This window comes from Dasypus novemcinctus, chromosome 31, assembly GCF_030445035.2.
Source record: "Dasypus novemcinctus isolate mDasNov1 chromosome 31, mDasNov1.1.hap2, whole genome shotgun sequence".
Taxonomy (NCBI): Eukaryota; Metazoa; Chordata; class Mammalia; order Cingulata; family Dasypodidae; genus Dasypus; species Dasypus novemcinctus.
This window is the reverse complement of record NC_080703.1, coordinates 41,746,737-41,764,199: the sequence shown is the minus strand read 5'-3', so window position 1 is coordinate 41,764,199 and position 17,463 is coordinate 41,746,737. Positions and strand designations below refer to the sequence as shown.

The window sequence follows — 17,463 nt, the reverse complement described above, 5'->3', positions numbered from 1 at the left end:
CCCCAGAACTGCCTCCCCAAACACCCCAGAACTGCCTCCTCAAACACCCAGAACTGCCTCCCCAGACACCCAGAACTGCCTCCCCAGACACCCAGACCCAGACACCCCAGAACTGCCTCCCCAAACACCCCAGAACTGCCTCCCCAAACACCCAGAACTGCCTCCCCAAACACCCCAGAACTGCCTCCAAACACCCAGAACTGCCTCCCCAGACACCCAGAACTGCCTCCCCAGACACCCAGACCCAGACACCCCAGAACTGCCTCCCCAAACACCCCAGAACTGCCTCCTCAAACACCCAGAACTGCCTCCCCAGACACCCAGAACTGCCTCCAAACACCCAGAACTGCCTCCCCAGACACCCCAGAATTGCCTCCCCAAACACCCAGAACTGCCTCCCCAGACACCAGAACTGCCTCCAAACACCCAGAACTGCCTCCCCAGACACCCCAGGACTGCCTCCCCAGACACCCCAGAACTGCCTCCCCAAACACCCAGAACTGCCTCCCCAGACACCCAGAACTGCCTCCCCAGACACCCCAGAACTGCCCCCCAGACACCCCAGAACTGCCTCCCCAGACACCCAGAACTGCCTCCCAGACACCCCAGAACTGCCTCCCCAGACGCCCAGAACTGCCTCCCCAGACACCCCAGAACTGCCTCCCCAGACGCCCAGAACTGCCTCCCCAAACACCCCAGAACGGCCTCCCCAAACACCCCAGGGTCAGTCAGCTAAAGGGGTGCCGAGGCCAAGGGCCAGAACTCTGTTGGTTTTTGTTCTTTTTCTTTAGTTGTATTTTTTTTAAGATATATGGATCACACATTAAAAATATAAAAGGTCCCCATATACCCCCCACCCCCTCACCCCACTCCTCCCACATCAACACCCTCTTCCATCATCATGGCACATTCACTGCATTTGGTGAACACATCTTGCAGCACTGCTGCACCGCATGGATAGTGGTTTACATTGTAGTCCACACTCTCCCCCATCCACCCAGTGGGCCATGGCAGGACACACAATGTCCAGCATCTGTCCCTGCACCACCACCCAGGATAGCACCAAGTCCTGAAAATGCCCCCACATCAGATCTCTTCTTCCCTCTCCCTGCCCTCAGCAGCCACCACGGCCACTGTCTCCATATCAATGCTACAGTTTCTTCCATCACTAGTCGCAATAGCTCCATAGTAGAATACCAGGAGATCTGTTGGCTTTTACAAAGGGTATTTATTAGGGGGAGAAGCTTACAGTTACCAGGCCATAAAGAGCCCAACTCCAGGTACCCTAAGGTGCTTCTTCACCAAAATCTGTTGCCATGTGTTGAAGCAAGATGGCGGGCGATGAGAATCCAGCCTTCCTCGCCCTCTTCCTCTCCGTGGCCCAGCTGCCTCTGTTCCCAGCTCTAGGCTGCAGGGCTCGTTTCTTTCCGGGCCTGCTCAGCTGCTCAGGGCTCTGCTCTCTTCAGCAGCAAACGATCAGGCGGACGGCTCAGCTCTCCCGGGCGCGGGACCCTCCTCTTCCGTGTCTACAGAGCTCTCTCCAGTCCTCTGTGTGTCTTCTTCTGTGTGTCTCCCTGACTGAGAGCCCCTTTACACAGCCCATTTATACAGGGGGCGGGGACTTAACCTGCATTACACCCCAAGGACGTGGTCCGATCAAAGCCCAAATCTTCATAATTTAATCCAAGGCAGCTCAGCTGAATCTAATACAATCAAAGGGGCTCACGCTCGGAAGAAAAGACCAGTTTACAAACATTATCTCTTTATGGAATTCATAAATAATATCAAACTGCTACAATCTCCTTCTAAACTACGAAAATTCCCGTGGCGAGAAAGGCAACGAACTAAACTCCTGGCAGCCACTAACACTTCAGTCTGAGTTAATTTCTCCTAAAAAGGAAAGAACCCCTGGCAGCAGAAAGGAAGAGGAGACGCCCATGATATGAGCGGGGCAGCCGAGAAGCACCGTAGTAACTCTTTCAGCTCACAACTTCAAGGCTTCAGCCTGTCTCAAACCTGAGGTTTCTGCTGGAGCTCACCCAAAAGGTCCCTGCGCTTCATTTCATGGTACACGAAAGGGCTCTGGGCAAATTATCTATATGACCAGATGCCAAAAAGATAAACAGGACCAGCCAGTAGCAAGACTGTAACGTCAGTGAATCCTTGGAGTATCAGGTTTTAGAGATTCATTCCTTTGGAGTGAGCACAACCCTGGGTAGGCAACTGCTTTGAAAGCACAGGAAATAGTTGCTGGCCACCAAAACCTCAGGGTAAATGTGTTCCCTTCCTCTCCGTTGCCTGCCCCAGCTCCTCGCTGCATTCTCCCACCACCGCCTTTCCCTGTCAATGCAGGAAAGATTTTCACATCCTTCTGTTACGGCCCCTACGTTGCTCGAAACACATCAGAAAAGCCCTGGCTAACGAGGAGGAGGAAAAACAAGGTGGACCCGTGCTCCCACATCAGTGTAGAGTTCTGTGAACTTGACTGTCCTCTGGGCAACGCTCCCAAACTGGCCCCGTCCTGGAATCCCAGAAGAGGCTGGCGGCAAGGGACAGGCCTGACCCGTCGGGCGCTGCGGGGTGGGGGCAGCGAAAGCGCGGCGGGCACGGCTGCCGGCGGCACGTCGTAGAACGTGGCGAAACGACGCAGTGCCAGTTTCTGGGCCGTCCCCTCCTGCCCCTTGGGCGCCCGTGCTTGGAACCCAGCCGCCACGCTCCTTGACGTGAACCAGCGCCGGCCCCGGCCCGGCCAGCGCGTGAGCGAGCGGCCCGGAGGCTGAGGCCCCGGCCTCGCGGAGCAGGTGGGCTGCTGCACCTGCCAAAAGGCAGGTGCCTGAGCACGCCAGGCGCGCTGCTGTCCCCGGCCGCTGCGTGTGGGACGGCTCACCACACGGGAGCTGTTAACTTACGCACCGAGCCCGAGCGCCGTGACCGTGGCGTGCACCAATTCCAAAAGGAGGGACCGTGTTTGTAAACCGGCCTGCTCCCCTGGGCGTGAGTCCCTCTGACTGCATGAGCCGAGACGTCTTGATTAAACTGTGTTGAGATTAGGGCTTTGATCGATCTGCAGACAGCGGCCACAGGAGTTGCTGAGGGCAGGGAGAGGGAAGAAGAGGTGAGACGTGGGGCATTTTTGGGACTTGGAGTTGTCCTGAATGATACTGCAGGGACAGATGCTGGACATTATATACCCTGCCATAGCCCACTGAATGGACTGGGGGAGAGTGTGAACTACAGGGTAAGCTATTATCCATGTGGTGCAGCAGTGCTCCAAAATGTATTCACCAAATGCAATGAATGTGCCACAACGATGAAAGAGGGTGTTGATGTGGGAGGAGTGGGGGATGTGGGGAATGGGGTATATGGGAACCTCTTATATTTTTAATGTAATATTTTTTGTGAATCTATGTGTCTTCAAAAAAAAAGACAATTTAATAATAACTAAAAAATAATAGCTACACACAGAAAAGAATAACTTGGAGCAAAAGAGCATTTAGCATTAATGTATTTCTCAAAAATATCCATAATAAAACCAAAGGAGAGATAAAAAGATTAGGGCTTTGATTCATCCACTCCAGTAGGGCGTGGTTGGGGTGAGCCCCTCCCCCTGGACACTCATTCAAGAAGACATGGAAGGAGAAGAGAGAACTTTGTCAGTTTTGATCTTGGAGTCATTAGCCTGACATTTACAGCTGACCTTGTGAAGAGCCCAGCACAGCTGAGAAGCCCTGAGAGGCGAGCCCTGTGCCAGAGTGAAGGGGAAGGAGAGACCAGAAGAGGTGCTGCCATCTTGCTCCAACACGAGGCACCGCCATCTTGCTCCGACACGTGGCACCGCCATCTTGCTCCGACACGTGGCACTGGCCACCTCACTCCAACACAGGCAACTGACTTTGGTGAGAAAGCAGCCTTGAGCTGGACTCTTTAGGGTGCTGTAATTCCACCCCAAATAAATACCCTTTATGAAAGCCAGCAGGGGGAAGCGGACTCGGTCCAGTGGATCGGGCGTCCGTCTACCACATGGGAGGTCCGCAGTTCAAACCCGAATCTCCTTGACCCGTGTGCAGCTGGCCCATGCGCAGTGCTGATGTGCGCAAGGAGTGCCCTGCCACGCAGGGGTGTCCCCCGTGTAGGGGAGCCCCATGCGCAAGGAGTGCACCCCGTAAGGAGAGCCGCCCAGCGCAAAAGAAAGTGCAGCCTGCCCAGGAATGGCGCTGCAGACACACAGAGCTGACACAGCAAGATGATGCAACAAAAAGAAACACAGACTCCCGTGCTGCTGACGACAACAGAAGCAGATGAAGAAGAACATGCAGCAAATAGACACAGAGAGCAGACAACAGGGGGGTTGGGGAAGAAGGGGAGAGAAATAAAATAAAAAATGAAAAAAGCCAACAGGTTTCTGGTACTTTGCATCAGCACCCCTTTGGCTGCCACCTCCTCGGCTGAGCTCAGGGTGAAGGTTGGCTGGCATCTGGGGGCCCCTGGTTCAGCCACTCAACCATTGAAGGCATTTGCATTATTTCCAGATTTGGTTGATTATAAATGGAACAGCCACAAACGTGCACGTAGAGGTTTCTGTCTGAACATAAGTTTTCATCTCCATCGGTACACACCGCGAGGTGGGACTGCTGGGTCGACAGTGAGCGCTAATGCTTCTTCGCACACGCAGGGGGCCAGGTGCTGACAGCACGTGGGGAGGGAGAGTGATCCCTTGCTCACCCGCACTGGCGCACTGGTGGAATCACGAGCAGTGAGGCCATTCACTGGCTACTTCTCCTGTTGACTGCTGCCTGTTTTTGTGAAAGATGCAAGCTTAAAATCACCTGTGGACACAAGTCTGCCCTCTTACCCCTTACCCCAGGACTTTATAGTCCCTCAAGACTCTCAGCCCCACCCCTCCAAATCCCTGCAGTCGCCTCACACGGATGCCTGATGGAAATCACTGATTTTACTTGTAAGTTGATTGTCGGATCAGCTTTGATTATTTGACAGCCAAATGGGAGTTGATGATCCTTTTTTTTTTAAGATTTATTTCTTTCTCTGCCCCCACCCCTCCATTGTTTGAGCTTGCTATCTGCTCTCTCTGTGTGCTGTGTCGACTCGTCTTCTTTTAGGGGGCACCAGGAACCAAACCTGGGCCCTCCCATGTGGGAGGGAGGTGCTCAACCGCCGATGCCACAACTGCTCCCTGCTTGTTGTGTCTCTTTTGTGTCTCCTTGTTGTGTCATCTCATCATGTCATCTTGTTGCATCAGCTCGCCATGCCAGCCTGTCACACCAGCTCACTGTCTTGCTCATCTTCTTTAGGCACCAGGAACCGAATCCAGGACTTCCCATGTGGGAGGCGGGTGCCCAACTGCTTGAGTCACATCCACTCCTACTTTCCTATTTAAGTCTTTGTAGCTGCTGGGCACAGACTTCCCTGCACCTTTGTGGTGGATCTCCCAAGCATCAAGATGCCAGGAAACACCTTCCAAGACTTCTTCAAAGGTGGAGGAAAAAGAAGACTTTCTCCATTCCTAGTGGGACAGCAGGAAAGTAGCCAAAATATACACGCAAGTCTCTAGCAGAAATGAGCTAAAATTAGGGACCGCGTGTTTAGCAGAGGAAAATAAGACCATCGGGGGCAGGCTCTGCGGCCCCACCTGCAAGGAGAGGACACCAGACCCTGCAAATGACCAGGAAACAAAGACCCCTCCGCTGGCCAATTCCTTCTGATAAACCTACAGCAGGACGGATGCAGCTTAGCACACGCTGGACAAGTCTCTTGTCGGAGTCTCCTACTATCAGCTGCACAAGAGCAGGGACTTACATTTCAGCTCCATTCACTCATTCACTCACTCAACACGCGTTTCGAAAGGTCTGCTGGAGCCAGACCCTCAAGCAGCCACAGGAGATCCAAAACCTGAGCTGCAGCCTGTGGTCCAGGAGATCCCGGGCCAAGGGCAGGGCAGGAGAAAGCAGGCGACCAGGGCACATGGGGCAGGGGTGCGGGCTGTTCTAGAAGCCTGGACCAGGTACTCCGAGAAAACTGCCGCTGCGCAAAATACAAAGCGCACCCCTGCAGGCGTGGTTCCAGAAGTGCTGCTCGGCCGCGGGGCACAAGAGCCTGCGCCATGCTAAGTGCTGGCTTTTAAGGGTTCTCATTTTAGAAGAACCTCCAATTTGTTTCTTTTTAATTTTTTTAATAGAAAAGCATTGCCAATAATACAGAATTCCCACACACCACCCTTTTATTAACACCTTGCCCTGGTGTGGCATCTAATTTGTTTCTGAGGTGCTTCCTAAGATGTCCATAAAACACTGGAAACCCCCTTTAAAAAAGGTACACCTCCTTTAAAGATTATTTTTCAGCTACAGTTCTTTTTTTTTTTAAAAAAACACAGTTTACAGGTTCATTTTTACTATCATCCAGCATGGGGCAATAAACGTAGTCATGTTTTCAAATACAAATTAGTTTCATTAAGAGTGAGCCGCCACTTACCACACACGCCAGCAATCTGAAGCAGGCTGTAAAGCTAACCTTAACAGATGCCAACAGCTGCCGACAAGCCACCAGACACGGGCAATTCTATGCGGTGACGCTGGGCCGGCTGGCAACTCATTTTTTATTTCCGCACTCACATTTCATATTCGAAGACTCATGTGTGTTTATGGCATCACACACTCACCCAGAGTAAGAACTGATGCTCCAAATTAAGACGTCTACATAATAACGACATCTCTCAAACCAGAAATGTAAATGAAAACTTGCACATTCAGTCAACCCGTCAGAGGGTGACAAATTCTGATATCCTGCAAACACGGTCTGACAAAAGCCCTCTGACAGATAACTGAACTCGACTCACTGAGCATGTTCCTGATTCAATGCCAAGTATAACCGACAATCGATATAACACAGTACCGTTGTACAGCGCCGCTTTCGGTGCGCGTGTGTGCATTCACCTACAAGAGCCACGATATTTTTTCCCTTTTACATTTTTTTAAGTGTTGCCCTTTTTTCTTTTTCCACGATACTGGTGACGCTGTCAGCACACAGACCACAAAGCTAACAGGACTTTTCTCCGGGTCGTGAGGCCGCGGGGGGGCATTTTCTGAATGACTGGTCTACAGTTTTCAAGCTTTCTGTGCTGAGCACGCATTGGTTTTGCAGTGGAAACACTAAGGGGTAAAAGAGCCCACCTCTGAGCCGGCCCCCATCATCCTCCTAGGGGCGGCCGTGCCCTTCCACCAGGAACAGGCTGACCCGTGCAGCCAGCAGGTCGCTGTGGGAACGAGCGACTCGGAGGAAGGTGGACGCGGCAGCCGGCCGCCATCTTGGGCGGCCGCTCAAGCGCCCCGAGGAGGAGCCCGGGCAGGGGCTGCGGCGCCCGCTAAGGGACAGGCTCACAAACGGGGACCCCTCGGCCCACCTCTCACCTGCAGCCTCCCGGGCAACCCCGAGGCCAACCCGTCCAGCGCACCAGGCCTGGATTTCTGACCCACAGATGATCAATGTTTATTGCGTCTTTCCAGCTGCCAAGTTTTGGGGCAATTTGTAACGCAGCGAGAGATAACTAATTCAAGAAGTATTTACACTATAAGAAGAAGAAAGTCAGCTCGCCACCCCACCCTGCCTGGTACAACCTCCCAGCCTCTCGGTGGGCGTCTGCTCCCCCGTTAGTCTCCACCACACCCCCCTTAACTCAAAACAGCCCCTCGCCAGGGAGCGTGCTCCTCAAAGTGCGGCCCCAGCATCGCCCGGGAGCTTGTCAGAAATGCAGAAGCCCAGGCCCCACCCCGGACCTGCCGAACCAGAGTCTACATTTTAACGAGACCCCAGGCGGCTCGGAGCGCGCCTTAAAGTTGGCGCAAGCCTGGGCGGGGGGCGGTTCTCCATCTTGACGGCGTGTTAGAACCATCCGGAAAGCTGTTCAGAGTCTCGATCCCAAGCACTTGGGGACGGGGTCTGAGTGTCAGTATTTTTTAGAGCCCCCAAGTGGTGCCGACGTGCAGTAGGGCTGACAATGCCCCACACCATGTGCCAGTGCAAGGTGCCACGCCTCGAGGCCGACGGCCACGTGGGCGGCCCACCCCACCCACCCCGGGCCCTGACTCTTTCTACCCCGAGCACCGCCCCCCCAAGGCTCCTCTGCCATCCTCCCAGACACAGAAACCCCCCAGTTCCCACGCTGGCCTGCTCCTGTCTTCTCTCTTAAAATCACTTTAATTATCAACTACTACAAACACATGGAAAAGTGCCGAAAACGAGATGTCTATGGCCCATACCCAGATTCAACAAAGAGTTATGTTTTACTTGCTTCCCATCTTGCATTTTTTAAGAAATAAGACTTCTGGATGAAGGCCCGGGGCCCTTGCCTTCCTCCCTCTCCTCCTATCCCTGCTGTATTCTTTCACGATCTACACGTAGCACCCAGGACTACACAAGACAGAGGTCCTGAGGCTTGCTCAGTTCGCGGGGCCCTTAGCGTCTCCCGACTTTTGTGTGTGTGTGTGTGATTTTGTTTGTTTTTATTTTTTTGAGGTACGGGGGCTGGAGATTGAACCCGGGACCTCGTATGTGGAAGCCGGTGCTCAACCACTGAGCCACATCGGCTCCCTGGAGTTGACCTCTTCGTTTCTTTGCTTGTTGTTTGTTTTTCATCTGTTTCTTTTTAGGAGGCCCCAGGAACCAAACCCAGGACCTCCCGTGTGGGAAGCAGGTGCTCAATCGCTTGAGCCACATCCGCTCCCCTTTGTGCATTTTCCACGCCTCCCAGAGGCCAAGACAAACACCAAACAGTTGCCTCTATTAATCCACTAGGTCTAAACAACTAACAATCATTTATGCCGTAACCACTCAGTACACTTGTGGGGGGAAAACACTACACAAATTGAAAAGAAAACACATCTTTCCTCCACCCTTAAATAACCTCAATTTCTTTCTGCCGGGACACATGGGGGGCAGGTAACTAATAAAATACACAAAATGCACTTTCAGGGTGGGTCACAGCGGGGAAGAGGGAAGGCCGGAAGCGGGATGGACACCTGGCAGGCGGAGGCGCGGTGTTTTAAGCAGGGCCACTGGGGAGGTGACGCCCCCACGACGACCCGGCGAAGTCCCAGCCCGGGGCCTGGAAGACGGGGCCCGCAGAAGGAGGCCCCACATGCACAGGCCCTGAAGGACGCACAGACACAGAGGGGACGGGCCTGTGGGGCCGGAGCAGCTGCGGCCACAAGCCAGGGGACCCCTGGGAGGAGGCGTGGGCTCTCGGGGGGCCCGGACACCCCCTCTCAGAAGCCTCCGGAACCGTGAGACAGGGACCTCTGTGGTGCTAAGCCCACCAGTTTGTGGTATGTTGTCATGGCAACCAAAGAAACAGAGGCCGGCGGCGTCCCCAGAAGGTGATGGAGGGGACGTGGGGACAGCGTGCCAGGCAGGTGACAGCACAGCCGTGTGGGAAGCAGGACGGGATGCGCGATGTGAAGCCGAGAAGCATGGGGCGGTGTGGCAGGGTCTTGGGGCGCTGAGCAGAGGGTGGCACGGGGCCCCGAGGTCGGGTCACAGCCGGCAGGGGCGCCAGGCGAACCCCGGCATGCCTGAGGGCGGTGGGCAGGGGCTCCGGAGGCCCTGGAGAGGGGCGAGCACAGGGGGCGGCCTGCGCCGCGGAGGGGACGGAGAGGCCGCCTCCTGCGACGGGAAGGCCGTGGGGGCGGGCGGCAGGCGGGACCCGGGTGTCTCAAGTCCGTGGGTTCCACGTGGGGTCATGGAGCGGGCAGGGGTGAAGGGGGCGGCCAGGCGTCATCAGAGACCCCCACCGTCCACCTGCAAGCACGTGGTCAGCCCCGACTGCAGCCACCTGGGCCTGCTCCCAACAGCTGCAAGACCAAGAGCCAGGTGTGGAAAGCAGACGTGGCCCAGTGGTTAGGGCGTCCGTCTACCACATGGGAGGTCCACGGTTCAACCTTGACCTGTGTGCAGCTGGCCCATGTGCAGTGCTGATGTGCGCAAGGAGTGCCCTGCCACACAGGGTTGTCCCCGCGTAGGGGAGCCCCACGCGCAAGGAGTGCGCCCCGTAAGGAGAGCCGCCCAGTGCAAAAGAAAGTGCAGCCTGCCCAGGAATGGTGCCTCCCACACAGAGAGCTGATGCAGCAAGATGACACAACAAAAAGAAACACAGATTCCCGGTGCCACTGATAAGGATAGAAGGTGTCACAGAAGAACACACAGCGAATGGACACTGAGAGCAGACAACTGGAGGTGGGGGAGAAAAAATAATAATAATAATAAATCTTTTTTTTAAAAAAAGTCATTTGTGCCCCTCAGAGAGAGGAAAGACGCTGATTATCTGGAAAAAGATGGAAAAAGCCACGTGGAGTATCTGCCTACTGCTCCCGAGCTCCCTTTTTTAACAATGGAGCCCCGGGGTTTGGGGCACGGCCCAGGGTCCCCCCTTCTCCGCTGTGTGGCTTCAAGCAAGAACCGCGACCGCCCTGCGGCATCTCCCTGCAGGGTGGGGATTGGATAAGTCACTACGCACGCAGGACTCAGACGCGCCCAGAGACCTACAGCAGGATCAAGCCCACCCGTTGCCTGCACCATCCCTCGTGCTACTCGTTACCCAGCACGAGGATTCCTGCCTGCGCTGGCCTAGAGCCACAGTTACGCGGTACCGGAATGGTCCCTCACCCGCTGTCCAAGACACTGCCAGGTGCCCGAAGCCCTCTCCAATCCAAAGAGGGGTTCAAAGAAATCTAATGCCTTGTACTTTATTTTACATTCCAGAAACTTGGGGTCCCATGAAAGGATCATGTTCCAGTCACCAAAATCTGTGACGAGGCAGATCCCCTCTCACCCCAGCTTGTGGACAAGGCCTCTGACAAGGATTTCCCCCAAACCTCAGGGATTTGGGAGGGACTCCACAAAACCTGGAGGATGCCTCGGGACAGGAGGGAACACACCGCGTGGGGAGTTGCAAAACACACGGGCAAAAACTGGAAGCTGGAAACCCTCGGCCAAGGATAAACTCTGCCAGCCGGGGAGTCCGGCCTAAGGAACAACGAGACGGAACGTTTTAGGGCCAAAAGCCGCGGCAGGTTGTTGCTGAAGCGCAGCTGGCTTCCAAAGGGCTGCGTGGAAACGTCCAGGGCAGGACGACACGTAGCGCGAGCGTCGGCCGGTATCGAACAAACTGAGCGGAACACACGCGGGCTTTCTCCTGCCTGCACCCCGAGCCCGACGCCGGGGCTGGCTTCCCCTCCCTGGGCACCGATTCTGGAGAAGCACCCAGGGGCAGGGAGGCCACCTCACGCCCCCCACAACTGGACCCAGCAGCGGCCAGCTCGCCCCATCCCTCCTACGCTACCCAACGGCCCAGGAAAACCCCGGATAAAGTCTTCGGGGACCCCAGCGGGCGCCCCCGGCTCGGCCTCGCTGGGCGCAGCCGCCACCCCCAGGCCCTGACCTGGTTTCCAAGCTCTCCGGGGCCGGCCCGCTGAGAGCGAACCTTCTTCCTGAATTCAGCCCAGCCAGGGAGCGAGTGGCACATCTGCAGGTTTAAAAGGCAAACGGAATCCTTGCCGGGAGAGAGAGGCTCCAGGGAGCTCCCGCGGGGGCCACGGCCGGCCTGCTGCACTGGCCCTTAGTGACAAGCTCGGCCACGAGGCAGCGGTCCCCACAAAAGCCCCTCTGGCGACCCCGGAGAGAGGCGACACCCAGATGAACGGCCAAAACCCAACACGAGCCGGACCAAGGGACACGTGAAAGAGATGCTCGGCTAAATTTATCTCTTTGTCAGTGAAAAATGGCCTAAGCCTTAGCAAATTCATTGCCAATTCTTAACCACAGGGAATAAAGGAAACGCGCGTGTGGCGTCGCGCTATCCCCTGGAATTCCCGGCAAAGGACGTGGTCTCTGTCCGCACGGCCCGATGCCCTCAGCCACATGTGCCACTTGACACACGGCAAGTGAGAGGGGAACCGAGTTTTTGAATTTTTATTTCATTTTAGCGGGTTTAAATTGAAATGTAAGAAGTCGCACGTGGCTAGTGGACACGTACTGGACAGCTCAGTTACGGTCGAGACCCTCAAACCACACAGCTGACATCTTTTCTTTCCACAATAAAATTATAATCCCAATCCACCAGTAACATCTTAAACTGCCACGCAAATGAGTACCTCTAGCCGTGCCCACGGCAGCAAGGAAAATAAAAACGGCAGAGAGTGAGTTCAGCGTGTCGTGTCTCCCGGCCTTGCTCTGCTCACCCAGTGTCTATGAGACTTTGTATTTGTGTATTCAGAAATCCAAGCCTGTACACAGAACAAGAAAACAAGAAAATGTGGACTTGGGGCCAGTGACCTAACCCTCTAAACCTTAAGTTTCCTCAAGTCAAGGTGTAGATAATAGCAGTACTCGCCTCTCATGAGAATCACATTCAGATACTACTCGTGAAGGGCCTCCGTCCCCGGCAAAAACGAAGCACACAGGGAAGCGGACGTGGCTCAACTGATAGAGCGTCCGCCTACCGCACGGTAGGTCCAGGGTTCAAACCCAGGGCCTCCTTGACCCGTGTGATGAGCTGGCCCACGCGCAGTGCTGCCACTTTGCAACGAGTGCTGTGCCGTGCAGGGGTGTCCCCTGCGTAGGGGAGCCCCACATGCAAGGAGTGCGCCCCATAAGGAGAGCCGCCCCATACAAAAAAAGTGCAGCCTGCACAGGAGTGGCCCCACACACAGAGAGCTGACACAGCAAGAAGACGCAAGAAAACAGAGACACAGTTTCCAGGTTCCGCCTGACAATGCAAGCAGACGCAGAGGAACACACAACAAATGGACACAGAGAGCAGACAATGGGGAGGAAGGGAGAGAAATACATAAAATAAATCTTTAAAAAAAAAAAAAAACACGAAGCACACAGCACGTGCAAAATAATCTAATGATTATTTTGTTAATAACAACAGTAAAATCTGTAATAAGAAAAGTGCTGATACAATGGCGGTTGACAGTCGAAATTCTCCAGGGGCCCAAGTACCGTGAAGCTGCTTCCCAGGCTGGGGCCGGGGATAAAACCCACCTGCACCCTGACAGGTGGGGGGCCATGGGTCAGGACACTGCAGCGGCCACTGGGCCCCTACGCGGCGCTGCCCTGGGCTCTCAGGTGGGGACGGTAGCCCCCATATGCAGCGCCATATCCCCAACTCCAGCCCCATCAAAGCTTGGCCCACAGCGGGTCCCCTTGGCAAGACGTAAGCCCCTCGCCCTGGGCTCCCCCCGCCGCGCCGTCCCCAGGCGAGGGCAGGAGGCTCCACTCCTGCTCCTTGGAGCAGCCGAGTTCCACATCCGCAGCGGTCCCGGGGGCGAAGGGTGCCGAGGGATTGGGGCCCAGCCGCTCGGCCAGGGCGCACTTCTCACCGCCAGGCCCGTCGATCCCACGTGCCCCGTGCAGCTCGCACGGCCCTTTGGGCGCACAGACGGCTGCCCTGGCCGGTGAAATCCCAAGGGAATCCCCAAGTTCAACCAGACCCCTCTGCCAGGAATCCCCTGGGAGTTCCCAGGGTCAATGGAACGCTGGGGGCGGTGGGGCTCTTTTCATAGAAAGTCCTCGGACTTCTTTTACAACGAAGAGGTCCCCTCTGGAATCCCCTTCTCTGAAGACGGCGAAAAGTGAAATACTCCACCTCAGCAGCCAGGGAGAATCTAAGAGGAAACCCATTTACTGGCAGTCAGGGATCTCACAGCCACTCCAGCTCGGAAAACATGTTCCAGGTGGAATCAGGTGGATCCCCGGGCTGGATCCCACGGCCCCACACATTCCAGGTGGGATCAGGTGGATCCCCGGGCTGGATCCCATGGCCCTACATGTTCCAGATGGAATCGGGTGGATCCTGGGCCTGGATCCCATGGCCCCACACATTCTGGATGGAATCGGGTAGATCCCAGGGCTAGATCCCGTGGCCCCACATGTTCCAGGTGTAATCAGGTGGATCCTGGGGCTGGATCCCATGGCCCCACATGTTCCAGATGGAATTGGGTGGATCCCAGGGCTGGATCCCACGGCCCTGCACATTCCAGCTGGGATCGGGTGGATCCCGCCACCTCACACGTTCTGGATGGGATTGGGTGGATCCCAGGGCTGGATCCCATGGCCCCACATGTTCCAGGTGGAATCAGGTGGATCCCGGGGCTGGATCCCACAGCCCCACACGTTCCAGATGGGATCGGGTGGGCCCAGGCTCTGGTCCCGCGGCGCCACCCATGTCTGCCCTGCTCCTGACTCTGGGCTAGGAAGACGGGAGAGCACGGCCTAAAAGCCCACACTGGCATTCTCTGCCGAGGGGAGCGTACCACGGTACGACCAGCTTGGACAAAGGCCCGGCAGGTTCCTACAGCAAGTGCCCACACAGTCACTCACGGCCAGCAGCCCCACAGCCACCTGGCTCTAGACAGCCAGAGCGCCGGGGCTGACCCACGAGTCCCTCGACAGGGGAACGAAGCAACCAACCGGCAGACGAGCCCGCCGTAAAGGAGGTGGGATTACTGGCCCCCCCACACGGACGAGCCCCCAGAGCCCGCTGCGGGCCAGACGCTTCCACGAGAGTTCAGACCGCGCGATGCCACTTTCATGAGCTTAAGAAGGGACAAAATTAACCAGAATAGCGACGGCTGCTGGGGGGTGGGGGCAGGGCCTGACCAGGCAGGAGCAGTGACAGTGGCCTCCTCTACCTCGATAGGGACCAGGGTACACAGGTGAACGCAGCCGGCAAAGAAGTACGGAAATGTCGCTCTCAAGATGGACGCAGGTGTGTCATGTTTGCCTTTAAAAAGCCAAGGACGGGTATTGATCTCTAAAGAATCACACACGTGCTGAAACGCTTAGGAGCGACACATACGATGTTTGTCACCGACTTCAAGACGGACAGAGGGACGGCGGGGTGGACGCATGGGCAGCTGCGCGATCGAGGCAAAAAGCAACACGGTGTCGACTCCAGGTGGTAGGACGTGGGGTGGTCACTGGACTTGCAACTTTTCTACAGGTTTAGAAACTGTCCACACTGACGCTGGGGGCATGAGGGTGGCAGGGCCCCCTTCTCGGCCCACCAAGACGGAAAGCTGGTCCAGCGACGTGCCCACCGGGCCCCGGGGCCCACCCAGTTTCAGTTTTGCTCAAAAGCGAAGACTGGGAGAACACAAGTAGCTTTACAGAAACTCACATCACTCATGCCAAAGATTTTCTGCCTCTTTCCCCACAGACAAAGCAAATTATTTGAACGGAAGCCAAAAATTCCTGCTCGAGAGGGAGAAGAGCTCGCTGATTTGTATTCCCCGTTTACTCTGTTTGAATTCTCGCTCCAAATCTATTAGCTAACTGCACAACACCCGGCGACCATTGGCCCCGTGTCTATGCAGCCAAAAAAACAAACAAAGAGCAGCGGCCCAGGCTCCGAGTGCAGCCGGGGACCTCCCACGCCTGGGGCTTGCACGACTCAGGGGGCGCTCAGAACCCCAGGGCGGGCAGAGGAGGCTGCAGGGCGCAGCCCCGGGGGACGGGAGTTCCCCGAGGTTAGCGCACGCGCGCGCCCCGGGGCGCCCCGACAGCTGGTGGCTTCCTTCCTCGGTGGGGTTTGGTGACATCGGGAGTCACCTGAACTTGTCGGGAATTCCGCTGTGCAGGGGTACAAACCAGGAAGGCCGGGCACCGGGGGCTGGCACGCTCCACCCCGGGCCCCGAGGGCGCTGGCACTGCTGCCCTCCCTGGCCGGCCCCAGGGAGGCCGCGGACCCCGGGGCTGGAGGGCGCGCCCCGGACGCGCGCCTGGGAGCAGCCGACCCCAGCCCAAGGGGCGAGCCCGGCGTCCCTTCCCAACAGGCTTTGTTGTTCGCTTCCAGCGCCCCCCCACGAACGCACCGGCCACGGCCACCCCGTGTCCCGGGCACCGCCCCCGGACACGCAGGCCGGGCGAGCGCGAGCCCAAGGGGGCGTCCGGGAACGCGCCCGGGTCCCCGCACCCTCTAGCCACGCGGTTCTCCCCGCGACCGCCGAGGGGCAAGGCCGAGGAAGGGGGGGTGCGCCCGCCCCTCCCCGAGGCTCCGTGACACCGACCTGCGCGCCCACCCGGGCGACCCCTCCAGAAGGGGGCAACTCCCTCTTCCGCACTGAGGAGCGTGCGCCCCGAGCCTGGCCCTGGGCGCTCGGGCACGCCCGCCCACGGCGCCTCCCCACCCTCGCCCGCCCCGCGCCCACCCGAGACCTGGGCTCCGGGGCCAGCTCCCGCCCCATCTCCAGGGGGCACCCCCTCCCGCGGTGCCCGGAACCCACCTGTAGCGCCCGCGCGACCCCCCACCTCCCCGCGTGCCTCCGACCCGCAGAGCCCTCGACCCCACCCGGCTGCCTCGGGGTGCCTCTCGCCAAAGCGCGCCCAGGATCATTTATTTTTCCCCAAAAAAGTTGGCCCGAGACGGGGGCCCCACCTCCCTCGACCCCCAGCCCGGGGCTCGGCCCGCAGCTCCCAGCCCCTGGCGCGGGGGAAGCCCGCCCCGGCGCCGGCCCCACGTGGGGAGCCGCCCGCCCGGGGCCCCCCCGCGCCCCCCGGCCCCACCTACCGAGCGGGGCAGCCCCGCGGCGAGGGCGCGGGCGCGGGCTCCCGCACCCAGGGCGCTGCGTCCCGGGAGGAAAGTTTGTGCCATGCAGGGCGGCCGCGCGGGCGCGGGCTGCGGGCGCGGGTCGGCGGGGTCGCGGCCGGCGCTCGGTCCCGCCCGCGGCCGCTGCGTCGGTCCCTCCGCGGCGCCCGCGGCCGCCGCGCTCCCGCTTCCTGCGCCCCGCGCCCGGCGCGCTCCGGCTCCAGCCCCGCCGCGCCCCCGCCGCCGCCGCGCGCCCGCCGGCCACACTTCCTCTTCCTCTGAACTCATGGGCAAAATATGCCGCGCGGCGCCGCGGGAGCCTCGCGCCCCCCGCGCCCCCCGCGCCCCCCGCGCCCCCCGCGCCCCCCGCGGCCCGGGACCCCGCGCCCACGGAGCCGCCCGCTCGCCCCGCCTCACCCAGGTGCCAGCAGCGCGCCTGGCGCCCGCGGGTCCCCACGAGCCGAGCCGGGGCGCCGCGCGGGGGCGGCGAGCGCGGGGCTAGGGGTGGGACTTGGGGGCCCACGCCACAGGTGGGCGCGCCCCCGGCGTTCCGGGGCGGCCCCTTCCTTCGCGGGGGGCCGTGCCCAGGGGGAGGGAGGATGCCCCTGCGCGGCTGCCCTGGCCACACCCTGTGCCACCCACGCAGGGAGCCCGAAGGCTGGAGAGGCCCCGGGGAGTCACCTGTTCCTGCGCCTTGAGGTCGCCCGGGGAGAAAATTCTATAAATGCGGGGCCGGGCCGGGTGGGTAAGTGGAGCTGTGAGTGGGGAGCCCACGAGGAGAGAGAGGCTTCTTCCTGGAACTGGTGACATTGCAACGAAGCGCCCTCGCCGACCCCGGGGCCTGTCTCGGCCTCCCCCTGCGCGCT

At 58.3% G+C, this 17,463-nt stretch overlaps 1 protein-coding gene across 1 annotated transcript in view; it reads right to left on the bottom strand.

Moving 5' to 3' along the window:
- The window catches only part of RFTN1 (raftlin, lipid raft linker 1), a 194,960-nt gene extending 178,174 nt beyond the window's left edge, over window positions 1-16,786 (bottom strand). Inside the window, 1 exon segment of the mRNA XM_058290796.2 lies at window positions 16,580-16,786. The gene's annotated coding sequence lies outside the window, so the exon portion shown is untranslated.
- Window positions 16,787-17,463: the final 677 nt, after the last annotated feature.